This window comes from Schistocerca americana, chromosome 5 (assembly GCF_021461395.2).
Source record: "Schistocerca americana isolate TAMUIC-IGC-003095 chromosome 5, iqSchAmer2.1, whole genome shotgun sequence".
Lineage (NCBI taxonomy): Eukaryota > Metazoa > Arthropoda > Insecta > Orthoptera > Acrididae > Schistocerca > Schistocerca americana.
In genome coordinates this window covers 55,189,384-55,216,548 of record NC_060123.1, presented here as the reverse complement: position 1 = coordinate 55,216,548, position 27,165 = coordinate 55,189,384, and the positions used below count along the sequence as shown (strand labels likewise).

At 42.0% G+C, this 27,165-nt stretch overlaps 1 pseudogene; it reads right to left on the bottom strand.

Moving 5' to 3' along the window:
• Nucleotides 1-23,162: 23,162 nt before the first annotated feature.
• LOC124617090 lies at nt 23,163-23,280 on the bottom strand (annotated as a pseudogene).
• Nucleotides 23,281-27,165: the final 3,885 nt, after the last annotated feature.

Genomic DNA, 27,165 nt, shown 5'->3' with positions numbered 1-27,165 from the left:
CAAGAGATAAGGCGACCGAGGACATAACATCGATAAGGCAAATAAAGGATGAATCAGGTGTAGTATTACACGAACATGAGAAAATCCTGAATAGGTGGTGGAAGAACTTTGAAAGGCTACTGAATGAGGAAAATGTACGAGAGAGGTGTGAGGATGGTCATGTAAACGATGGAATGACCCAAGGTTTAAGTAGGGAAGAAGTCGAACATGCGATGAAGAAAATGAAAAATGGGAAGGCCCTAGGGGCAGATCAAATCCCAATAGAAGCATGAAAAAGTCTGGGAGAACAGGGAACTGATATTCTCTGGGATCTAATGCAGAAGATCTGGAAAGGAGAAAGAAAACCGCATGCGTGGAGAAACAGTATGGTAGTTCCCATATATAAGGGGGAAGGGAATATCCAAAACTGTGGCAATTACAGAGGGATAAAACTGATGTCCCACACAATGAAGAAGATCTGGGAAAGGATAATTGAGAAGAGGCTGCGTCTAGAAACTGAAGTATGTGAAGAACAATTCGGATTTGTGCCGGGAAGAGGAACAACCGACGTAATATTTGCACTGAGGCAACTGAAGCACAGAGAAGTACAAGTGGAAATGCATGTGGCGTTTATAGATCTTGAGAAGGCATTTGACAGAGTGCCGAGGCAAGAAACATGGATATGTCTGAGAAGTAAATGCCTGCCAGAAAAATATGTCAGAGTGGTACAAGACATGTATGAAGGTGCAATGACACAAGTGAGGAGCAGTGCAGGTGCAGCAAAGGCATTTCCAGTGAGAGGAGGTGTACATCAGGGATCTGCTCTCAGCCCATATCTCTTTGACCTTGTCATGGATGTCTAGTCAAAGATGTGAAAAAAGAGGCACCTTGGAGCATGATGTTTGCCGATGATGATGTAATCTGTGAATCCACGAGGAGGCACTGCAAGACAACCTTGAACAGTGGAGAAAAAAACAACCTTGAACAGCGGAAAAAAACTGAAAACAGAGTGTATGTGTACAAAGGATACAAAAGATCTATATACGAGGGCGGCTCAGAAAGTAACCTCCGATTGGTCACAGTGCGGGTTGTGGGGGGAGTAGCGACGCCATCTGTGCATTCACGCACTCAACAGGTCAGTCGGCATCAAGCCGTGGTCGAGTGAACGTCGTACCTGCGCTAGTTTAGTTTTTGTGGCAGTTTGAAATGTGTGCTGCAATAGAAAACCCCGCCAAATGTGAAGTGCGTGCTGTCATAAGATTTTTTACAGCCAAAGGATATTCTGCAGCAGCTATTCATCGTGAGCTTTGTGCCGTGTATGGACCAAGAGTTATGAGTGAAGGAGTTTTCCGTGAATGGGTACGTTTATTTAAAAGTGGACGAGAAAACGTTCATGATGAAGAGAGGAGTGGTAGACCATCATTGGTGACTGACGAACTCGTTCAGACAGTTGATGCAAAAGTTCGTGAAAATCGACGTTTCTCAATGTCGGAGTTGTCTACTGGTTTTCCACAGATATCTAAGACTCTCTTGTACGAGATAGTGACAGCAAGATTGGGTTACCGTAAGTTCTGTGCACGATGGGTGCCCAAAATTCTTACCGACCACCACAAAACTCAAAGAATGGCCTCTGCATTAGACTTTCTGTCACGTTATGAGGACGAAGGAGAACCATTGTTAAACAGAATCGTGACCGGTGACGAAACCTGGATTAAGTACGTGAACCCTGAGGCAAAAGAACAATCAAAGATGTGGGAACATTCAAATTCGCCTACCAAACCAAGAAAAGCCTCGCAAGATTTTTCTGCCAGAAAACTGATGGCAACGGTGTTTTGGGATGCCAAAGGGGTGCTGTTGGTTGAATTCATGGAACGTGGTACGACCATTAATCAAGACGTGTACTGTGAAACAATAAAAAAGTTACGACGGGCTATACAGAACAAACGCCGTGGTATGCTGACTTCCGGTATCGTTTTTTTGCACGATAACGCCCGTCCTCACTCTGCTCGCAGAACAACGGCCCTTCTTGAGTCCTTCAAGTGGGACGTTATCAATCATCCACCTTACAGCCCAGACCTGGCGCCAAGTGATTATCACCTCTTCATGCATTTGAAGAAATGGCTCGGGTCACAGCGGTTTGATGATGACGAAGAGCTCAAAGATGCGGTCACAGGCTGGCTCCGGGCACAAGCGGGTGATTTTTATGCAGAAGGAATTTCAAAGCTTGTGAAGAGATACGATAAGTGCCTCAATCGCTATGGAGACTATGTAGAAAAATAGTGCAAAGATGTAGTTGTAAGATGTATATATTAAAATATTTTTATTTAACTTGGTGTATTTATTTAAATCAACCGGAGGTTACTCTCTGAACGGCCCTCGTATTAACCTGCAAGGAGAATAACTGACGCTGGTCAAGAATTTCAAATACCTAGGCTCTTACATGCAAAGTGATGGAGGACTGGAGGCCGAAATACAGCACAGGATAAATAGTGGTTGGATGAACTGGAGGAAACTGAGCGTGGTACTGTGTGATAAGAAGGTTAGCTGCAGAATGAAAGGAAAGCTTTACAAGTCTGTGGTGAGGCCTGCAATGCTGTATAGCGCACAAACTTGGCTAATCACAAAAGCCCAAGCGAAAAAGATGGAAGTGGCAGAAATGAGAATGTTAAGGTGGATGAGTAGGGTGACACGAAAGGATAGAATAAGGAATGAGTACATCAGGGGAACAGTGAAAGTGGGGCCCATAGGAAAGAAGATCCAAGAAAGTAGGCTAAGGTGGTATAGACATGTGCAGAGAAGAGGGGAGTACTACGTGGGGAGAAGAGTTGAAGACCCAGAAATTGAAGGATTAAGGAGAAGAGGAAGAGCGAAACTGAGATGGAAAGACAAGGTAGCAGAGGACCTACGGGAGAAAGGATGGCTCGGAGAAGAAGCACTGGATAGGCATTTATGGAAGAGAAGGATCCAGCAAATCAACGCCGACCCAGCATGACGTGGGAAAAGGCTTAGAAGCTGATGATGATGTTACAGTATTACATGTCATATTTATAATGATAAAGTTTGTGGGATCTTGACATGAGGAGTGCTCAGTTTGAGAATTTCTCAACAAATGTCAAGACCTCACAAGCTCTATAATGCCAAACATACACTACTGGCCATTAAAATTTCTACACCACGAAGATGACGTGCAACAGACGCGAAATTTAACCGACAGGAAGAAGATGCTCTGATATGCAAATGATTAGCTTTTCAGACCATTCACAGAAGGTTGGCGCCGGTAGCCACACCTACAACGTGCTGACATGAGGAAAGTTTCCAACCGATTTCTCATACACAAACAGCAGTTGACCGGCGTTGCCTCGTGAAACGTTGTTGTGATGCCTCGTGTAAGGAGAAGAAATGCGTACCATCACGTTTCCGACTTTGATAAAGGTCGGATTGTTGCCCATCGCGATTACGGTTTATCGTATCGCGACGTTGCTGCTCGCGTTGGTCGAGATCCAATGACTGTTAGCAGAATATGGAATCGGTGGGTTCAGGAGGGTAATACGGAACGCCGTGCTGGATCCCAACGGCCTCGTATCACTAGTTGTCGAGATGACACGCATCTTATCCGCATGGCTGTAACCGATCCTGCAGCCACGTCTCGATCCCTGAGTCAACAAATGGGACGTTTTCAAGACAACACCCATCTGCACAAACAGTACGACGACGTTTGCAGCGGCATGGACTACCAGCTCGGTAACCATGGCTGCGGTTACCCTTGACGCTGCATCACAGACAGGAGCGCCTGCAATGGTGTACTCAACGACGAACCTGGATGCACGAATGGCAAAGCGTCATTTTTTCGGATGAATCCAGGTTCTGTTTACAGCATCATGATGGTCGCATCCGTATTTGGCGACATCGCGGTGAACATCGCCATACTGGCGGATCACTCGGCGTGATGGTATGGGGTGCCATTGGTAACATGTCTCGGTCACCTCTTGTTAGCATTGACGGCACTTTGAACAGTGGACGTTACATTTAAGATGTGTTACGACCCGTGGCTCTACCCTTCATTCGATCCCTGCGGAACCTTACATTTCAGCAGGATAATGCACGACCGCATGTTGCAGGTCTTGTACGGGCCTTTCTGGATACAGAAAATGTTCGACTGCTGCCTTGACGAGCACATTCCCCAGATCTCTCACCAATTGAAAACGTACGGTAAATAGTGGCCGAGCAACTGGCTCGTCACAATACCCCAGTCACTACCCTTGATGAACTGTGGTATCGTGTTGAAGCTGCATGGGCAGCTGTACCTGTACACGCCATCCAAGTTCTGATTGACTCAATGCCAAGGCGTATCAAGGCCGTTATTACGGCCAGAGGTGGTTGTTCTGGGTATTGATTTCTCAGCATCTATGCACCCAAATTGCGTGAGAAAGTAATCACATGTCAGTTCTAGTATAATATATTTGTCCAATGAATACCTGTTTATCATCTGCATTTCTTCTTGGTGTAGCAATTTTAATGGCCAGTAGTGTATATATTAACTTACAAGGAGAACAACTGACGCTCGTCAAGAAATTTAAATAGCTAGGCTCATAGATGCAAAGTGATGGAGGGCTGGAGGCCGAAATCCAGCAGAGGGTAGATAATGGATGGATGAAATGGAGGAAACTGAGCGGAGTAATGTGTGACCAGAAGGTTAGTTGCAAAATGAAAGGAAAGCTTTACAAGTGTGTGGTGAAGCCCGCGATGCTGTATAGCGCAGAAACTTGGCCAATCACAAAAGCCCAAGAGAAAAAAAAACGGAAGTGTCAGAAATGAGAATGGCAAGGTGGATGAGTGGGGTGACACGAAAGGATAGACTAAGGAATGAGTACATCAGGGGAACAGTGAAAGTGGGGCCCATAGGGAAGAAGATCCAAGAAAGTAGGCTAAGGTGGTATCGACATGTGCAGAGAAGAGGGGAGTACTACGTGGGGAGAAGAGTTTGAAGACCTAGAAATCGAAGGATCAAGGAGAAGAGGAAGCCCGAAACAGAGAGGGAAAGACAAGGTAGCAGGGGACCTACGGGAGGAAGGATGGCTTGGAGAAGAAGCACTGGATAGGCATTTATGGAAGCGAAGGATCCAGCAAAGCAACGCCGACCCCACATGATGTGGGAAGTGGCTGAGAAGATGATGATGGTATTACAGTATTACATGTCATATGTTTATAATGATAAAGTTTATGAGATCTTGACATGAGGCGTGCTCAGTTTGACAATTTCTTAACAAATGTCAAGCCCTCACAAGCTTTATAATGGTAAACATATAACTTGAAAACCATAATATTGTGTTGTTTATATATTGTGTTTGGTATTTTCCATTGCGTAAAGTGTAACTTCAGCGTTAATAAACAAATTTGGTGTATAACATCCTGTGCAAGTGTATTTTGTCTTTTGTTATGACGTTATATTACTTAAGATCTCGTGACCCTTGGAGACGCTAGTCAGTTGTTTCCTGAAGATGGCCGAGTTAGGCGAATACCAATTAGAAATAAACAAAACCCATTAGAACAGAAATAGTGTACTCGTTATTCAACCTTAAATATTTCTTTTTTGTTTTCACCTAGGCGTTAACCTATTACGTGGCTACTACAGCACGAACTTCAAGAGAATTTATAATTTTTCCTCTTTCATACTGAGTTCATTCTGTCACCAAGCACCAAAGGCGCTCGTAGATCCAATGCCGCGAGAAACAAAAATTTGTCATCATGTAACGTTAAGTACAAAGTGCAATGTTAACACTGGAACGTAACTCTTAATACGTGTCTGTTAGAAACAAAAAATATCTTAACGCGTATTTACGTAGGCATAGCTCTAATAAAGCTGACAGAAACCGCTACCTATAAAAAAAATTGTCGTCAGTGGAGAAAAGATGACCTCACTATTCACTGGCAAAACTAGCTCCTGCGATAGGGCAGTCTACAAGTGTAAATACGAACTACTTATAATAGATACGTTCACCACCAGAATGGGCGGCTTTGTTTATCAGGTATTGAGGGAACGCAAATTACTTGCATAGACCACCCTTGTTCATTGCGGATCCCAGCTAGATAGAGTAACATAAATGTTAAAAAAATCTTAATGGCAACACCTGAAGAAAGGCGGCGTGTATCTCGCTAGCAACTACTTAGCAAACTTCAAGAACCGTCTTGCACAGCAGAAAATATGAATACTCTTCAGCCCACAACCTACCTGCTCCGTGTGTCGTGCCGATAATATCAAGAATACGACAGTTTCCACAGAGGTGTACATAGAATCATTGTACCCACACTCCATTTGTGAGTGGAAGAGGTCGACAATCACTGTTTGGTACAATAAAATGCACTCTAAACCACGTACTTCACAGTGCGCTGCCGAGGATGACTGCAGATGTGGAAAAGCGTACGACATGAATACGGTCCAGTGTAAATTTGGTTACAAAGCGGAGGAAAATCATAAATGGCGCTCGCTAAGTCGCCGCAAATATGAACAAGCTATCTGCAAACAGCAGACCGGGCTCGCGGTGAATTTACGGCCGTAATTACTGTACGGAGGGAAATCCGCTAATGCGCTGCGAGATGGAGAGGATCAGCGAAAATTACGGGCCAGATACGGCCGCTGCGCTCTCCCGCGGCAGGAAGCGGAAATTGGCGACACGGAAACGTCGCCGCTAATCCGTTTCGGAAGCCCGACCGCTACCTCGGTGACGTCGGCCGGAATACCGCTGATTAGCTGGATATCAATCATCCGCTTTACAAAGAAACCACGTATTAATGGCCCTAATCGTCGCACGCATTCTGCAAACACTTCTCCGTAATTAGTCTTTTTAAAGTCATTCTTCAGTCCTTTCAGTAATTACCTAACTTCTTCGTCTCGCTTCTTGCATTCAAAGATGTGAATATTTATTCTGTTATAAACAACGCACACTCTTCTTTCTGCAGTTTTCTAATCATTTCTCACACGTCTTTCACCTGTAGGGAAGCAGCCTACTCACGCCGCAGTAAATTCACATCAGTCTTTCCATTGTGTGCCAGCCAGTCCGCTGTAACTAGCTCTGACGTCATAAATGTTGCGCAATACTGTAAAAAATCAAGTAAATAACCTGAAACGTTTCTAGCATGTCAGGAGTAATACTAAATTAATATGTGTTGAATATCAGTTCGATAACTTTAGCCATTTACGAAATTTTGACGTTTTTCTGTAAAAATCATTGGCGCGACAGAAAATAGCTAGAGACTTCAAAATTTATAATTAGATTCCTTTTTCATAAATATTTAACAGAAACAGTCTTCTGGATCTCACAAATTAAGATTTTAGTTGAAATTCATAATTTTCTGGTTTTTGTCTTAAAAATTAAGGAAGCAAGGTAGATTAAGTAGGCTAATAAATAAGGCTAGGATGTTTATATTTAAGTATAATGGAGATCCGCTATAACCATAAAGATGTGAGAAGTTTCATTTGAATACCTATAAAACTATAGCGATAGCGTATCTCCAAAAGGCCAGTTCAGAGCTCGTCTACTGCGTGCAGGGTAATTAAATTAATTCTCTCGCCAAAAATAACTAACTTAGCCACGTCAAACTTTTATTATGATTACTTACCTGTCTGCTGAATCCACATTTAAATTGAGAGCTTCTTCGGCCATCAGCAAAAGAAGCTGTGATTTATTCGGTAACTTAATGTGGTGCATTACTAGCCCCGCGGCTTTATATATAAGAACGCTGCGCGAGTAAGCAAGGCCCCAGTTCTCTCCAGACGCGGGATAGCACGCAATCTGTGTCGGGAGTCGCGTCGCGTTGGTATCATTGCTACAAACAGCCTCGGATGCCGTATTAAGTTACTCGAGATACGCGTGACCATGAAATAATTTTCGAGTGAAGTGTTAATTCTGGGTTGACTTTAATTATCGATCTTCAGTTTGCGTATTTTCACGTGCCGCCGCGGGACAAACATTCTACCACTATTTAGCGTGGCGTTTGATGAACCTAATCATCAAATTATGGCGAGCATTCATTTAAATATTTAATTTGGACAGTTATAGTTGCATCAGCGCATTAGACTCTGAACTGCTCTGTTAGTTAGATCGTGTGGATTCTTTTGTTTTCATCTGTGACTTTCAGAATACAGAACGTTTTTTCACGACCGTTTTTGATTATAATTCCCAGACAGTCTCCTAATTCATCAGAGCTATAAGCTGTAACTATAAGTGTATTCTCAGATGAAGTGGGCACTAGGAATTCATATTACAGGCTTCACGTTTTGCTAATCACTTTCTGGTTGCCAATATTGTAGTTAGAGAGCCAGTGTTGAGAACGGCGAAAGACAGCATAAATAATAGGAACACATGAAACAACAATAATTCCACCCGCCGCCTCACACACCTGTTATACGCAAAGCTTTTTCAGCTGATGTTTTATACTTTTTACCTGTCCCAAGGGCTTCCGTGTTTTCTCTTAAGTGGTACCGTTTGAAAGATGTGTCATGGTTTATAGTTTCCTTGGTTTGCCAAACAACTGTTGCCAACACTTCTACATGCATAAACAGAGGCCAAGAAAACAAATGGTTCTTCTATAAGAATTACAGCGTTTCTCGTATTGTTGCCAGATTGCAACTTAACTCGGGCTCGTTCACAACCTATTTCTCACGTGGCTCATCTGCAAAGGGGGTTGGTAGCAAACGGTTGCATTTGCGCCCCTACTATTGAGTCATATATTGGCTAGCTTTTGAACAGCAGTGGATTTAACTATACACGTTCAGACTGAAACTTATTTATTCAAAAGAAACACCTTAACTTTGCGGCCATGCATTTTTAAGTTCACAAATAAATCCGATCTGTACAAATAATAATCGGTGCAATTCGTACACTGTTTGTCTCACACCCACACACTTTCTCGTCGTTCCTTCACATACACTGGCGTCCATGCTTACACTCGCGGCACTTTGCCGCTCCCAACGTGCCACCACAGTGGACCAATGACAAAAGACCAGTCTTTCCCGCTCATATCCACAGTCCTGAGTCAGGTCACGTGACACTACATTAGTCAAAATAATCCATAAACATGGCCACAATTCGTTTACACTTTTTTATAAGATTTAAATACTTAAATCTAAATACATTATACAATTTTACACATTTATCACCACACTTTTATCATTCGTTGCAATTAAAAGAAAACCAAAACACTATGCAACGGAACTACAACGCCCATCAAAACATAAAACAAGTATTTTCCTGTCTATTTTGCCCAACATATTATCCCTGCTGTTGTACTTTAAATTTAAATTACGAACTACTTGAAAGAGCTCCATATTATCCACTGTTACCTTACAAGATCATCAGTCAAGAATTTCACGTCAAATAGATCAGGGAAAATCTTAATAATAATCTACTTTCCCCACTTCCTAATTAATGTTCATGTAGCAATGCAAGAGATAAATCAAGAAATAAAAGCTCAAATAATAGTTAATATTATAAGAAATGCATATTGTTTGAAAACATAAAACTAGAAGTTTTCTCTCTTCTGTTAAATCTATAATTCTCAAAGAAATTCACCAAATAAATTGTATGGAAATGTTAGGAAACTGAAAATTTCTGCACGAATACGAGGCTAATTTCAGTAAGTGAAGAGGAAGACTATTTTTCAACCAGTGATATCATAGGAGGAAACAGAAATCGTTAGAACTACTAAAAAAACAACTGTTTCATTCACATAACATGGCTAATAAATATTAAAAGGTAACGGTATCCAATTTCAGAAACGTCCTGAAAATGCATTTTGTATAAAAAGCGCAACACACCTGGGAAATTACATGCCGGTACTGCTTCAAACAAAGACGTTATTTATGTAAATCAGTACGTATACAACCGTACCATAAAATGATCCATCGAACAAACTTCCTGTCAAAATTTGTCTTGTCAGTAGTTGCCCTACTGCAGCACTAAACTGATAGATCTCGATATTCTTAACACACCACTCACTGACCTGTTTCCCATGTAGGTGTATTTGCAAGAACGATTTTCAACAATGTGTTCTTTCCATCTCACCTCTTAATATTTAACTACCTTCTATATCTCACTAGTTCAGACGCCTCTTATTATTTCTTCTCCAGTTCTGCCACAGCAAGGTTGCTATATAAAATGTTGGACCAATGCTTTTGGTAGCAATTGGGTGTTTCCACGTTATGTGACTACCCTGAAGTGATGGCAGTGCGGGACGTTTCCTCATTTTTGGCTATGGCGTTATTCCACTTAAACTAAAATTCGTTTACGAAGCCTGAAGGGCAATGTAATCAATTGTGGGCTCGACAGGAACGTACATACATACGTACTGTGGGTTACTACTTACTTACTTCTAGAAATTACAAGAGCAAAACTATACATTACAGCTGCTCTCGATATGTATACATTCCATTGTTCAACATTTTTTATCACTAAATTCATACTCGGATTTTAAGTATCAAACATTACATGCAAATTTCCATGTAATTTTCAATGAAAAAAACAGATAAAAAAGATTGCATCAGTAATTAGATGATAACATCGGACCGGAATCCATAGGAATGTCTTTATTTAAACGTACAGAACCATCTAGAGGGTGACAATTATAGAACTATATGCGGAAAACATAAATTAGTTACAAACTACGGCGTGCACACACTTTATTCAACATGTAAACGTCACTACACATATTCGGATATAGGGTATGATATGTTAGACATGCCTGCCATCATTGACGATGATGTGAATCAGACGAATGGCGAAATTTTGCTTCATCCTCTGAAGTGTCGGAACATCGATGCTGTCGATGACCCCCTGAATGGCTGTTTTCAGCTCAGCAATGGTTTTAGGGTTGTTGCTGTGTACCTTGTCTTTAATATAGCCCCACAGAAAAGAGGCACATGTGTTCAGATTCGGAGAATATGGCGGCCAGTCGAGGCCCATGCCAGTGTCCTCGGAGTACCCCAGAGCCAGAATGCGGTCCCCAAAGTGCTCCTCCAGGACATCAAACACTCTCCTGCTACGATGGGGTCGAGCTCAGTCTTCATATTGTTGAAATCAGGATCGCTTTGGATAATGTGGATGAAATCGTCTTTCAAAACCTTCAAGTACCGTTCGGTAGTCACCGTGCCATCAAGGAATATCGCACTGACTATTCCGCGACTGGACGTTGCACACAACAAAGTCACCCGTTGAGGTCGAAGAGACTTCTCGATCGCGAAATGCGGATTCTCAGCCCCCCAAATGCACCGATTTTGCTTATTAACGAACCCATCCAAATGAAAGTGGGCTTTGTCGCTAAACCACTAATACTAATTCCCATCATTCCCCACGGCCAACCGTGCAGTTTGAAAGTCCTAACGCAAACCTTTCAGAAGTTATGGCGATTTCATTTCATATGATTGTCATTCTGTAAGTAGCCTCACTTCCTTTCACTTTACATGATGTTGGGCTCACTTGTTTCTGAATGATTTTCTGTGCATGGAAAGACACAATTCATCGGATTTCAGACGGGAGGACAGAGAATGCAACGAAAAAATGGGTCTTTATCTTGAGAGCTTTACTGTATGATTAAATGATGATGGCGTCCTACTGGGTAAAATATTCCGGAGGTAAAATAGTGCCCCATTCGGATCTCCGGGCGGGGACTACTCAAGAGGACGTCGTTATCAGGAGAAAGAAAACTGGCGTTCTACGGATCGGAGCGTGGAATGTCAGATCCCATAATCGGGCAGGTAGGTTAGAAAATTTAAAAAGGGAAATGGATAAGTTAAAGTTAGATATAGTGGGAATTAGTGAAGTTTGGTGGCAGGAGGAACAAGACTTTTGGTCAGGTGATTACAGGGTTATAAACACAAAGTCAAATAGGGGTAATGCAGGAGTAGGTTTAATAATGAATAAAAAAAATAGGAGTGCGGGTTAGCTACTACAAACAGCATACTGAACGCATTATTGTGGCCAAGATAGACACAAAGCCCATGCCTACTACAGTAGTACAAGTTTATATGCCAACTAGCTCTGCAGATGATGAAGAAATAGATGAAATGTATGACGAGATAAAAGAAATTATTCAGGTAGTGAAGGGAGACGAAAATTTAATAGTCATGGGTGACTGGAATTCGTCAGTAGGAAAAGGGAGACAAGGGAACATAGTAGGTGAATATGGATTGGGGGGGAAGAAATGAAAGAGGAAGCCGCCTTGTAGAATTTTGCGCAGAGAATAACTTAATCATAGCTAACACTTGGTTCAAGAATCATAAAAGAAGGTTGTATACCTGGAAGAATCCTGGCGATACTAAAAGGTATCAGATAGATTATATAATGGTAAGACAGAGATTTAGGAACCAGGTTTTAAACTGTAAGACATTTCCAGGGGCAGATGTGGATTCTGACCACAATCTATTGGTTATGAACTGCAGATTGGAACTGAAGAAACTGCAAAAAGGTGGGAATCTAAGGAGATGGGACCTGGATAAACTGAAAGAACCAGAGGTTGTAGAAAGTTTCAGGGAGAGCATAAGGGAACAATTGACAGGAATGGGGGAAAGAAATACAGTAGAAGAAGAATGGGTAGCTTTGAGGGATGAAGTAGTAAAGGCAGCAGAGGATCAAATAGGTAAAAAGACGAGGGCTAATAGAAATCCTTGGGTAACAGAAGAAATATTGAATTTAATTGATGAAAGGAGAAAATATAAAAATGCAGTAAATGAAGCAGGCAAAAAGGAATACAAACGTCTCAAAAATGAGATCGACAGGAAGTGCAAAATGGCTAAGCAGGGATGGCTGGAGGACAAATGTAAGGATGTAGAGGCTTGTCTCACTAGGGTAAGATAAATACTGCCTACAGGAAATTTAAAGAGACCTTTGGAGATAAGAGAACGACTTGTATGAATATCAAGAGCTCAGATGGCAACCCAGTTCTAAGCAAAGAAGGGAAGGCAGAAAGGTGGAAGGAGTATATAGAGGGTTTATAGAAGGGCGATGTACTTGAGGACAATGTTATGGAATTGGAAGAGGATGTAGATGAAGACGAAATGGGAGAGAAGATACTGCGTGAAGAGTTTGACAGAGCACTGAAAGGCCTGAGTCGAAACAAGGCCCCGGGAGTAGACAACATTCCATTAGAACTACTGATGGCCTTGGGAGAGCCAGTCATGACAAAACTCTACCATCTGGTGAGCAAGATGTATGAGACAGGCGAAATACCCTCAGACTTCAAGAAGAATATAATAATTCCAATCCCAAAGAAAGCAGGTGTTGACAGGTGTGAAAATTACCGAACTATCAGTTTAATAAGTCACAGCTGCAAAATACTAACGCGAATTCTTTACAGACGAATGGAAAAACTGGTAGAAGCCGACCTCGGGGAAGATCAGTTTGGATTCCGCAGAAACACTGGAACACGTGAGGCAATACTGACCTTACGACTTATCTTAGAAGAAAGATTAAGGAAAGGCAAACCTACGTTTCTAGCATTTGTAGACTTAGAGAAAGCTTTTGACAATGTTGACTGGAATACTCTCTTTCAAATTGTGAAGGTGGCAGGTATAAAATACAGGGAGCGAAAGGCTATTTACAATTTGTACAGAAATCAGATGGCAGTTATAAGAGTCGAGGGACATGAAAGGGAAGCAGTGGTTGGGAAAGGAGTGATACAGGGTTGTAGCCTCTGCCCGATGTTATTCAATCTGTATATTGAGCAAGTAGTAAAGGAAACAAAAGAAAAATTCGGAGTAGGTATTAAAATTCATGGAGAAGAAGTAAAAACTTTGATGTTCGCCGATGACATTGTAATTCTGTCAGAGACACCAAAGGACTTGGAAGAGCAGTTGAACGGATTGGACAGTGTCTTGAAAGGAGGATATAAGATGAATATCAACAAAAGCAAAACGAGGATAATGGAATGTAGTCGAATTAAGTCGGGTGATGCTGAGGGAATTAGTTTAGGAAATGAGACACTTAAAGTAGTAAAGGTGTTTTGCTATTTAGGGAGTAAAATAACTGATGATGGTCGAAGTAGAGAGGATATAAAATGTAGACTGGCAATGGCAAGGAAATCGTTTCTGAAGAAGAGAAATTTGTTAACATCGAGTATAGATTTAAGTGTCAGGAAGTCGTTTCTTAAAGTATTTTGTATGGAGTGTAGCCATGTATGGAAGTGAAACATGGACGATAACTAGTTTGGACAAGAAGAGAATAGAAGCTTTCGAAATGTGGTGCTACAGAAGAATGCTGAAGATAAGGTGGGTAGATCACGTAACTAATGAGGAGGTACTGAATAGGATTGGGGAGAAGAGAAGTTTGTGGCACAACTTGACTAGAAGAAGGGATAGGTTGGTAGGGCATGTTTTGAGGCATCAAGGGATCACAAATTTAGCATTGGAGGGCAGCGTGGGGGGTAAAAATCGTAGAGGGAGACCAAGAGATGAATACACTAAGCAGATTCAGAAGGATGTAGGTTGCAGTAGGCACTGGGGGTGAAGAAGCTTGCACAGGATAGAGTAGCATGGAGAGCTGCATCAAACCAGTCTCAGGACTGAAGACCACAACAACAACGACATCTTGAGAGCAGGCCGATGCCTCAGGTGTTGAGATTTGGGAGTCCGGGCATCAGGATACTGCCGGGGGTAGTGACTGTTGTGTATTTTCACTGCCTCGCTTTGCCCAGCGGCCGAAGTGGGGCGGGGGTGACGTTGCTAGCAGCAGGAGAGTGCAGCTTTTTCATGTTTTCGGAGAACCCTCGCAGAGCCATCTGACGCTTTTAGGAAGGAAACACAGCCTGCATAAAATAATGGCTCCGACTTGTGAGCTGCTCTTGAAATTTCAGAGGACCTGTGATGCAAGACTAGATCTTACCCACTGAAGAGGTCGTTTTTTCTTGCGGTAGGAGGTGTTTTGAGCTGTGATTGGTGTCACATCACGAGACGTTTTGTGCTGCGATTGGTGTCAATCACGAGACGTTGCTTTTGATGAGATTTCTTACGTAGAGAGAGCCTCCCTACTGCACCGCTGCGTTCTGTATGTTCTGCTACTTGTGGGCGGGAAAAGATAGCAGGGCGTTAGAATCCGCCAAAATTTAGATACTTCTCCTAGTGACTTACAGGCAGATCTGGATAAAGGATACTGGTATTCAAACGGAATCGAGATGTCCCGATACGTCGCAGTGTTCGATACAGTATCGAACGTTCTCGAACAGTCACGTGAAATTTGACTCCGCGGCGCACATGTGCAAGGGATACGCAAGAAACTGCGGACCAGCCACAACCGTAACCTATGGCTCTCCTTAAAATCTGACAATTTTATGAGACACTGGAGGAAACAGCATTAAATCCTAACATTACATAAGCTCCTACTACGTTTCAATTAATTTGCTATACGAGCTCTCATACCGCATCGGTATGTGTCGATATATGAACATTTATGCTGATTTTTAAGCAAAGGTAACAGACAAAGACTAACATGTGTCCTCTAAAAAATGCTACTTGACTGAACCGAGTACAATATTGTATTCGTTTATGAGACGTCAATGACTGCAAATGAACAGTTAAGTCCCTGTTCACATATTAGAATGACAGACAAGAACGTTACCAGATTTTAATCAGTTTGAAAACATGACAGCAACATTCGGATGAAAGAATCAAGATAATTTACCAATAATTAAATGCCGAAGAAACGAAACAGATCGTAATAAAGTGACTGTAGTTTTTATCGCGAGTATGATTCACAGCAGCAAGGCCCGTCTTGGAGATTGTACAATCAGACAACGTTAGATCGCGGAAGAAACGAAACCTCGAAAATTGGACAGAATCATGTTTTCAGCCTTTTATTCATTTATTAGTTGCCGTTGTTACACATGGCTGGAAGATATTTCAGTCCGTGTTTCACACATGCTTTTATTATTAAAAGCCACAGTGCATTAAAAACCCTAAGACAGATCGTTGTCATGCGAAGTGCCAACGAAAGTCACTAGATCGCAGGCCGATCAAAATATTGAACAGAACACGAGATTTCCCGAAATGTGACGCATATAGCTTTGGTGTGTTGAATGTCTGAGCTTTGCAGTTAGTCATCAGGCTTATAGTCACTGTTTTTGTGTGGGTTTAATAAGCCTTGATTTTATGATCGACTTTAGAGTCAGCTGAGCATACTTTCTCGCCCAGTCAGGCAACACTGCAAATCGATTAAAGTTACTAAATATAATTTACAGAATTTGTGTTTTCCACATTTTCTCATAATTTATACATATGCTTGATGTTTTTAGAGAATAAATTAACGTGCTTAAGTAAAATTTCACTGTAGTGGACGCAATCGTTTTGACAGAAGTTATCGACTTCGTGCCAGTAGATATTTAACATAATTCTCATGTATTGTTCCTTCTCAGTCGCATGCTTTTTTAATTCAATTACATGTTTCTATCACTCTGTATCTTCTCCAGAGGTAAGTAATTTCATCAGCAACCGGTCTTGTGTACTCAAAACAACGTATTCTGATATGTTGTTCTTAGTAGACAAGGTGGGTTGCTGATGCTATTGCTTTGATCTGGAGATGATCAAGAGTGATCGACACATGTAATCGAATTAAAAAAAAGTGTGCAACTGAAATGAAGCAATAAATGAGGTATCTTAAATACCTAAATGAAAGATTGTTTCTGTCGAACACCTTCCTTTCAAATCAATTATTCTATGTGTAAATCCCCACTTTAGGATCTATAGCTAGAGCCATTAAAATTAGAGATATCCATTTAAGTTGTGCACTTTTAACTCATAGCACAGAACTCAAAGGCTCATAGTTAGTTTTCTAGGTTAAAATAAGTTTCCACGCTTGGAGGTTCCACAGGTATTACGCGATTGTCATCACTACTGGAAACGCAACACTCACAGGAACTCTCAGTTTAGTAAACACACTTTGTGCATCACAATCGGCCATAGTGTATGACACTTTCCTCATGCAGATATTACGTAATAAGGAATCTCTACCATTCCAGTTTTCCAGTTACTTGATACATTTCCAGAAAGAGATTTTGACTCTGCAGCGGAGTGTGCGCTGATACGACACATTATTACGCATGACGACACATCAGCTGGAAGATTAATCGTCTTACTTTCAACTGTTCCCAGGAGAAATTAAATACCTTAATCCGATCTGGAGTGAACATTAGTTCTGCCTCTGAGTCTCGCATTCTGCTGCTGCTGTTTAGCCCTCGTAAGCCTTTCCTGATATGTTGAGGTACCTTATCCAGATGAAGGTTCTGTTAAGATTCTTTGGGAAATAGTTCGAAACTTTCCGATTAAAATTCTCGTCAGGTTTTTAATCATAGTGGCGTCTTCACACAGAATGCTGCCATGAAAATTTAAAGATATCTCCTGGAACTGCTAAACAAATTCAAGCCACTCATCTGAAGGGCCGATTAAGCCACCACGAGCTTCTAGGGTTTTTTGACACTTATTTCTTGCCAATAGGGTGTCCAAATGATTTGTCTACGAAGGCGTATCTGGAAGCAGTTTATATAACAATGTAGCGGAGACCTGCTAGAGAACGCTCTGAAATCTTTATCAAAGAAGATAAAGTTAAAGCATACAGCGTAATGTCTCCCATTTGTTGCTGACCATCTGTCATTGACAACTCTTCGTCAGTGTTGGGCACAAGTTCTATAAACAAATTGGAAATCAGGTAGTTTACATCAGCTTCTATTGCGACGAGTGAAGAAAAAAAGTTCATTATTTTAATTGGCTGCTAACATCAATTGCTAACGGTTACTTGGACCCCTTTCTTTAACTGAAATCACTCAACAGAGGAAAGTCCACTGGACCTGACGGGATATGGTTCAAATGGCTCTGAGCATTATGGAACTTAACTTCTGAGGTCATCAGTCCCCTAGAACTTAGAACTACTTAAACCTAAGGACATCACGCACATCCATGCCCGAGGCAAGATTCGAGCCTGCGACCGTAGCGGTCGCGCGGTTCCAGACTGTAGCGCCTGCAACCGCTCGGCCACTTCGGGCGGCCCTGACGGGATATCAATTCGTTTCTACAAAGAGTACGCGAAAGAACTTGCTCCCCCCCCCCCCCCCCCCCCTTTCAGACAGCCGTATACCGCAAGTTTCTAGAGGAACGGCGATTCCAAGTGATTGGAAAAGAGCACAGGTAGTTCCACTTTTCAAGAAGGTTCGTCGAGCAGATGCTCAAAACTATAGGCCTATATCTCTGACATCGATATGTTGTAGAATTTTAGAACATGTTTTTTGATCGCGTATCATGTTATTTCTGAAAACCCAGAATCTACTCTGTAGGAATCAACATGGATTCCGGAAACAGCAATCGTGTGAGACCCAACTCGCTTTATTTGTTCATGAGAACCAGAAAATATTAGATACAGGCTCCCAGATAGATGCCACTTTCCTTAACTTCCGGAAGGCGTTCGATACAGTTCCGCACTGTCGCATGAGGAACAAAGTAAGAGCCTACGGAATATCAGACCAGCTGTGTGGCTGGATTGAAGAGCTTTTAGCAAACAGAACACAGCATGTTGTTCTGAATGGAGAGACGTCTACAGATGTTAAAGTAACCTCTGGCGTGCCACAGGGGAGTGTTATGGGACCATTGCTTTTCACAATCTTTATAAATGACCTAGTAGATAGTGTCGGAAGTTCCATGCGACTTTTCGCGGATGATGCTGTAGTATACAGAGAAGTTGCAGCATTAGAAGATTGCAGTGAAATGCAGGAATATCTGCAGCGGATAGGCACTTGGTGCAGGGAGTGGCAACTGACACTTCAATAGACAAATGTAATGTATTGCGAATACATAGATAGAAGAATCCTTTATTGTATGATTATATGATAGCGGAACAAACAGTGGTAGCAGTTACTTCTGTAAAATATCTGGGAGTATGCGTGAGGAACGATTTGAAGTGGAATGATCATATAAAATTAATTGTTGGTAAGGCGGGTGCCAGGTTGAGATTCATTGGGAGAGTCCTTACAAAATGTAGACCATCAACAAAGGAGGTGGCTTACAAAACACTCGTTCGACCTATACTTGAGTATTGCTCATCAGTGTGGGATCCGTACCAGGTCGGGTTGACAGAGGAGATAGAGAAGATCCAAAGAAGAGCGGCGCGTTTCGTCACATGGTTATTTGGTAAGCGTGATAGCGTTACGGAGATGTTTAGCAAATTCAAGTGGCAAACTCTGCAAGAGAGGCGCTCTACATCGCGGTGTAACTTGCTGTCCAGGTTTCGAGAGGGTGCGTTTCTGGATGAGGTATCGAATATATTGCTTCCCCCTACTTATACCTCCCGAGGAGATCACGAATGTAAAATTAGAGAGATTCGAGCGCGCACGGAGACTTTCCGGCGGTCGTTCTTCCTGCGAACCATACGCGACTGGAACAGGAAAGGTAGGTAACGACAGTGGCACGTAAAGTGCCCTCCGCCACACGCCGTTGGGTGGCCGGCTGAGTTTAAATGTAGATGTAAATTCACTTCAGATGAGGCCTGGTTTCATTTGTCAGGTTATGTAAACTCCCAGAACTGCAGATACCGGTAGCAGGACGACCCATGTGTTCTCCATGAATAACCGCTCCATCCGGAGCAGACTAATGTCTGGAGTGCGTTGTCCAACATGCGCTTTATTGGCCCCATATTTTTCGATTATACCTTAAAGAGTGCCAGATTTCTAGAGATCTTTGACTCTTTCTAAGCACGAGTAACAGACGCAGGAAGCTGTACGCAGTATTCCAATGACATGGGGCAACTGCTCTCACATCCAACCGAAGTATGGCCCACATCACCAACGAGTTCCCTCAAGACAGACTTGTGGGTAGAGGCCTCTGGTCCCCACTGTCCCCGGACTTAACATTGGGTGATTTTTATTCATGGAGCACACTAAGAAGCAACGTGCATGCTGACAATCCTCCTCAGTAGACGATCTTAACGGAACATTACTAGAGAAATTAACAACATCATTCCTGCAAAATTACAACGTGTTGCTGTTAACGTCGTCATATGAAGTCAACGATGCCTGGATGCCCATCGCCATCACTTCCAGAATCTCTTATAAACAGGTAACTACATCAGGTTACCTTCCATTCAGAAGGCTGTTGCACTCAGTGACTGTTATATTGACTTGTAAACAACAGATTTCAGCTATAAAACGTCCTTTTTAAATTTTGTTATTGGCAGATTCAGATTTCAGCTAGAAACTAGCCATTCTCAACGCAATATCATTTTTTATCAATGCATGTAACGCCTGTTGGTCGGGCTTCATGCACAGTTCATTGAATACTCGTATTCATGCATTACATGCAATGATCAAAAATGATATGCACTGAGAATGGCTAGTTTCTAGCTGAAATCTGGACCTGCCAATAAAATTTAAAAAGGACGACTGATAGCTGAAAACAGGTATTTACAAGGTAACTATATGTTTTTAACGTTACTGATATCTAATCTTTTTTAGTTAGTCCATTGTTTCGTGAATCTCGGCCGTGGCGCGTACCCGTTTTATGTGGGACGCCCTGTAATTTTCACACACAGGCACGGCACAATTGTTGTTGTTGTTGTTGTTGTTGTTGTTGTTGGTGGTGGTGTGGTCTTCAGTCCTGAGACTGGTTTGATGCAGCTCTCCATGGTACTTTATCCTGTGCAAGCTTCTTCATCTCCTAGTACTTTCTGCAACCTACATCCTTCTGAATCTGCTTAGTGTATTCATCTCTTGGTCTCCCTCTACGATTTTTATCCTCCACGCTGCCCTCCAATGCTAAATTTGTGATCCCTTGATGCCTCAAAACATGTCCTACCAACCGATCCCTTCTTCTAGTCAGGTTGTGGCACAAGCTCCTCTTCTCCCCAATTCTATTCAGTACCTCCCCATTAGTTATATGATCTACCCATCTAATCTTCAGCATTCTTCTGTAGCACCACATTTCGAAAGCTTCTATTCTCTTCTTGTCCAAACTATTAATCGTCCATATTTCACTTCCATACATGGCTACACTCCATACAAATACTTTCAGAAACGACTTCCTGACACTTAAATCTATTCTCGATGTTAAACAATTTCTCTTCTTCAGAAATGCTTTCCTTGCCATTGCCAGTCTACATTTTATATCCTCTCTACTTCGACCATCATCAGTTATTTTACTCCCTAAATAGCAAAACTCCTTTACTACTTTAAGTGTCTCATTTCCTAATCTAATTCCCTCAGGATCACCCGATTTAGTTTGACTACATTCCATTATCCTCGTTTTGCTTTTATTGATGTTCATCTTATATCCTCCTTTCAAGACACTGTCCATTCCGTTCAAACTGCTCTTCCAAGTCCTTTGCTGTCTCTGACAGAATTACAATGTCATCGGCGGACCTCTAAGTTTTTATATCTTCTCCATGGATTTTAATACCTACTCCGAATTTTTCTTTTGTTTCCTTTAATGCTTGCTCAATACAGATTGAATAACATCGGGGAGAGGCTACAACCCTGTCTCACTCCTTTCCCAACCACTGCTTCCCTTTCATGCCCCTCGACTCTTATAACTGCCATCTGGTTTCTGTACAAATTGTAAATAGCCTTTCGCTCCCTGTATTTTACCCCTGCCACCTTCAGAATTTGAAAGGGAGTATTCCAGTTAACATTGTCAAAAGCTTTCTCTAAGTCTACAAATGCTAGAAACGTAGGTTTACCTTTTCTTAATCTTTCTTCTAAGATAAGTCGTAAGGTTAGTATTGCCTCACGTGTTCCTCAACTAGGCATTATTAATATCTAACGCAACGAACAAACTCTATAGAACACAAGAATAAACGCAAAAACACAATATCTACTCTCTTCAACACATATGAGCGTGCAAGAAGTGATCGGAGTTTCTCTATGGTTACGTAATGTGCAGAATGGAGGAAAATGTCGATTCCGCGCACTCACTGCACACATTAATATTTTGACATACCATGTGGTTTTTTTATGATGAGTTTGTCTTTCATATTGTTCAAAGACCCAGTTAAACTGTTGCAGATCTATTGTTCTTTCAGTAAGCTCAGCTGAACACAACAAAATAGCTGAAATGGGACAGTCTTGACGTATATGTAATTCTGTCGTGTGAAACGAACAGCCTAGCAGCACAGATGCGTGGGTTTAACAGTGACAGGGTGTTTCTTGTCAGATCACGGTACGTACGTACATAAGGAGAGTAGGTAGCAGTAGTCAGCCGTCTCTGAAACAAACGGTCTTTAGAAGGTCCTCCGTGTCAGTCAGACTGATTACAAACATATCGATCATTAGATCGCAAGGAGTGCCACAGAAGAAACTGTACTGCAAAGCTGTCCTTTGTCCTAGGAGTCTGTCACACAATTGCTGTTAACCAGGATAGGTCCAGGACGTATCCAGATGCGAAAAACAACCGTCAGTAGTTTAGACATATTCGTTCTGCAGCGAAACGGTTAATCCAGGTAGCGAACAAATGAGAGAATCACGGTAACAGTATTCATAGCAGCAGCGGAAACAGTTCTGCTTGTAGCCGGAAAATTGGTTAAGTTTTCAATATTAGCGTAACACCTTGTTCCATTTTCCAGTACTCCAACCTGTTTCCATGTTTTCTTCTTCTTCCTTCCATCCCTCTGACGCATTATTTTTTTGTTGGCTTTGAAAGCCTTCTAAATTTATTATTTTATTCTTAAAATAGCTTCCTTCTAGTTCTTTTCTTACTTCTGTAATCCACGCTACTGTTGACTCCGTTTTCGTAAATAAAGTAGTATTTGTTTTATTAGCCTGTTCTCATTCACTCTGTGTACAGTGTAATTCAAATGGTTCCCACAGACTGAAGGAGATGCTAGAGCAGTCAAAGTACAACTACTTCGGAACTGGAAGTAATCCTGAGTCACTGAACACTTTAGGGTGACAATAATGATAAGGGCAATCAAAACACACAGAAAAGTCCAGCAAAAGTAACGTAATTTTTCTGTGTACTAAACTCCTCCCGAACGGGCCAAAGGGCCCAACGGTACCGACCGGCCGCCGTGTCATCCTCAGCCCACAGGCGTCACTGGATGCGGATATGGAGGGGCACGTGGTCAACACACCGCTCTCCCGGCCGTAGGTCAGTTTCCGAGACCGGAGCCGCTACTTCTCAATCAAGTAGCTCCTCAGTTTTGCCTCACAAGGGCTGAGTGCACCCCGCTGGCCAACAGCGCTCGGCAGACCGGATGGTCACCCATCCAAGTGCTAGCCCAGCCCGACAGCGCTTAACTTCGATGATCTGACGGAAACTGGTGTTACCACTGCGGCAAGGCCGTTGGCAATGTTTCTGTGTATGCACAGCTGTTAGTCATTTAAGCCTCGTAGCGACACCAGTTCTCCATGCAGGAACTCTTCTCCCCAGGCTATCTGCATCGTCTGCCGAAATTATTGCAATGCCGAGAGCCCTTGGTAGAGTGAGCCAGAATTCTCTGCGAAGATGCTATGCCTACATTGAACGTAGTGTTCACCATCTTGAACACTTCTGTAATGTACAACACCGTTGTGTAAGCAGTACACTACAGTCGCGCGACTTAAGGCGCGGAGGTTCGACTCCTCTCTCGGACATGGGTGTGTGTGTTTGTCCTTAGGATAATATAGGTTAAGTAGTGTGTAAGCTTACGGACTGATGACCTTAGCAGTTAAGTCCCATAAGATTTCACACACATTTGAACATTTGAACTTAAGGCGCGTCCACACCGATAGTCCTCGTTGTTCCAGACATTTCAAAGTTTCGTTGGCTCAAGATTACTTCCAGGGCCCTAACTTTCTTTTCCGAAGTTGTTGTATTTCGACTCCTCTATCACCTCCTTCAATTTGGATACAATCTTTTGAATCGCCCTGTACATGATCGAAGGAGATTAACATCTGCTTTGCCATTTATTCTATTATCGGTATACTTTGGTACGTCTTGTCATAATATCTCAGTTTCCTTATATATAAGGTACAGTCAAATGAAACAATCAGAGAGATGGAAAAAAATAAGTAAATTGTTTATTATTTCAAAATTAATCGAAATAACAGTTAATACATTTATCCGATTGTGAGACAAGATGGTGAATGCCTTCATGGAAAAGTGTTTGGGGTTGCTTACGTAACCATGATCGTACTCAGGCGCGCATCTCTCCATCCGAAGCAAATCGACGGACAAGAAGTTCTTTCTTCAGGGCACCAAAAATATGGAAATCGCATGGAGAGACATCGGTGCCGCTCAGAGGATGTGTGAGGACTGCCCAGAGAAACTTCTGCAGCGTACTCGAAAAAACCTCGCCGATATCGAGGTGAACTTCTTGTTGGCCGGTTGGCGGTTTACATTTTTCCCATCTGTCTCGTTTTCATTTCACTCCTCCTTATGTATACAGGATGGACAGAAACATTCTGAAAAACTTTCAAGAGTGTTGCAGGGTAGGTTGTGCTGAAAAACGGTTGGTAAGAAAAAAAAGTCGACTCGTGGCACCGTTTCCGAGTTAATTAGCGTTGAAGTCAGCCAATCAGGTCGTTCTACATCTACATGACTACTCTGCAATTCACATTTAAGTGCTTGGCAGAGGGTTCATCGAACCACAATCATACTATCTCTCTACCATTCCACTCCCGAACAGCGCGCGGGAAAAACGAACACCTAAACCTTTCTATTCGAGCTCTGATTTCTCTTATTTTATTTTGATGATCATTCCTACCTATGTAGGTTGGGCTCAACAAAACACGAAGGACGCAGTCTCCATCAGGCAATAAGAATGGCGATGGACACGTGTTAATTCGCTCAACACAGTCCTCTGCATCTTGTGTCAGCATGACAAATCTCTGGTGCGTGGAATGCATATGCCTTCCTTATTGAATAACACAATGCTTCTTCACTGTCTTGCATAGAGGCCTGATATGTTGCCGATTAATATGCCACCTAATAAGATCACTGGCAACAAGTGCCTTCAGTATTGAGTATTCTCACCGGAATAGCGAACAGTCCCTCACAAAATCAGAAAGTGACAATGTAATGTAAAGAATGCCAGGTAGTAGCTGGAATTGATGTCAAAATATATAATTTCTTCCGTGTTACCTTTCGCCACGTTGAAGCTTCATTCGTTTATCCGAACTACCATCATATGGGTTTCACATCAGTTTGAAAGGGTACAGTACCGCCCGACATTGAAAATAGGTACAACATACTACATTATTTTTGTAAGAACAACACATTTTTTTTGTAAAATAACTCAATTTCAATTAATACAGCGAAGCCGGATACCAGTGTGGGAAAATATGACAATTTATTTATTTAATTGATCACATGTGCACTCCCACAAAATAAATCCCTACATCCAGTTTGGTGAGATCTGTGAAATGAATGAATGTACAGTCGTCTGCTAACCGCAGATAGTGAATGTGAATATATGGTCATCTTTGAGACGATCCTTTGGCCACCTTTGGTGGGACCAAAGAGATGAAATTTACCTGAGCTTGGAGAGCCTGAAATGTGGCTGACCAATACGGTAGCAAGGTGCTCCCCCACTTGGGCAGAGGTGCGAGAGGACCTGAAGAACGGCCATGTTTCAGCACTCTGCCGCTGGATCTTGTGCTGTTAAGACCTGTTTTAGTTGTGCTCCGCAAAGACAAAAGAGTGGAAACTTGGTATGCATGTGGAATATTTAAGAGTACTTTGGCATAATAATTTCTCTATTTCAGGAACTTTTGTGGGGAGAATTAAATGTCAGGCAGGTAATATTAATGGGATCGTAGTAATCTTCGGAAGTGACCAACGGTCACAATGAAACCACGTGTAGCAATAAGTTGAAATACTTCCGTGTGCTTAAGTTAAGCTGAATTACTAGCGTGTGAACTATAAGTTGGAAATATTTAAGAAATGGCGCGTGCAGGACTTGAAATTAGAGACGAGTACTTCCACGTGGTGAGTACTGTGTGAGTCTCAATCTGTGTATGAGACAAAGGATAAAGAGAAGTACTCGTCCATGGTATCAGTTGAGGACTCGTGTGTGTGATGAATATGTTCTTAATATTACTTTGGGTGATATGTTTCTGTGTGACGCTTGATTCAAACTATAATACTCTGAGAGAGAAGCAAGGTGAGTCAGCCGTCTATCCAGCAACGCAACTTGGCTTGCATTACACAGGAAGATGTGCATGTACCTCCAGAGTTCATAGTAGGAAAGTCGAATTACGAAGTGGGCCAGTGTCGTGTGAAACTGGGATAAATATTAATCGAAGTGGGAAAGCTGAAAGTGATAATGTTGTGACTATTCCCTGTGTTGTATTTCATGTTGTAGTGTGGTGTATGTCGTGTAATTTAAGTATGTGTGGTTTGCATGGGAGAGTAGCAAGGTAGTTTCAGAGGTAGTGGGTTATGCGTGTTCCTTTTGTACCGCTCTGTCTGGAGGAAAGTTTCGTGATGATGGTTGTGAGAGTCGAAGTGTGAGATATAGAAAAAGATCCATCATCCTATCCAGAAAGTGCACTGTAGCGTTAAATAATTACGAGACCATAAGATAATCACCAATGTAAAGCCATGCCCACAGGGCGGAATTTCTCATGTGTTATTGTTGTAGGTTATAGACTTTGTGTGTTTAGGTTATAGAACTTATCGGAATAAATAAGATAGTGAAAAGAAAAAGATTGGTGGCCTTTTCCTCCGAACTGTATGTTGTCATGATATCCGGAATTTATAATGTGTGCGCCACTCATATTCAGTGCGATGGCCACGTGTTGATAAAAGCCGTTAAATAAAAAAAAGAAAATGTGGTATTGCCAGTGCGTAGTGAACACTCAGAGTTCTGTAAATTACTGATAGTCAGATGTCAGTTTCCGTTGCGTATTATTTTTACAGGAGGATAATTTGTAACTTAATTGTGAGTATGAGAGTTCGTGTTACTCGATAAATAAGAATGAATCCACTCGCTTGGCAGACCACTCATCTTGCGGGCCTGACTGCTTGATGCCACAGTATGAGCAAGTCATGTGGGTGCCTCACAAGATTAAAGCTTGCCTGGTCAAATCTCCAAGGTGCTACAATTTTATTTTATTTTTATTTCCCGACAGTGTACTCGTAATAATTTTCTTTGGAGTAGCCACCAATGCGTGCTACCGAATAAGAAAATTCAGAATCTACTGATGGCAGGTAGTGCCGTATATTACAGCAGAGACTGCGAAAATGTGATA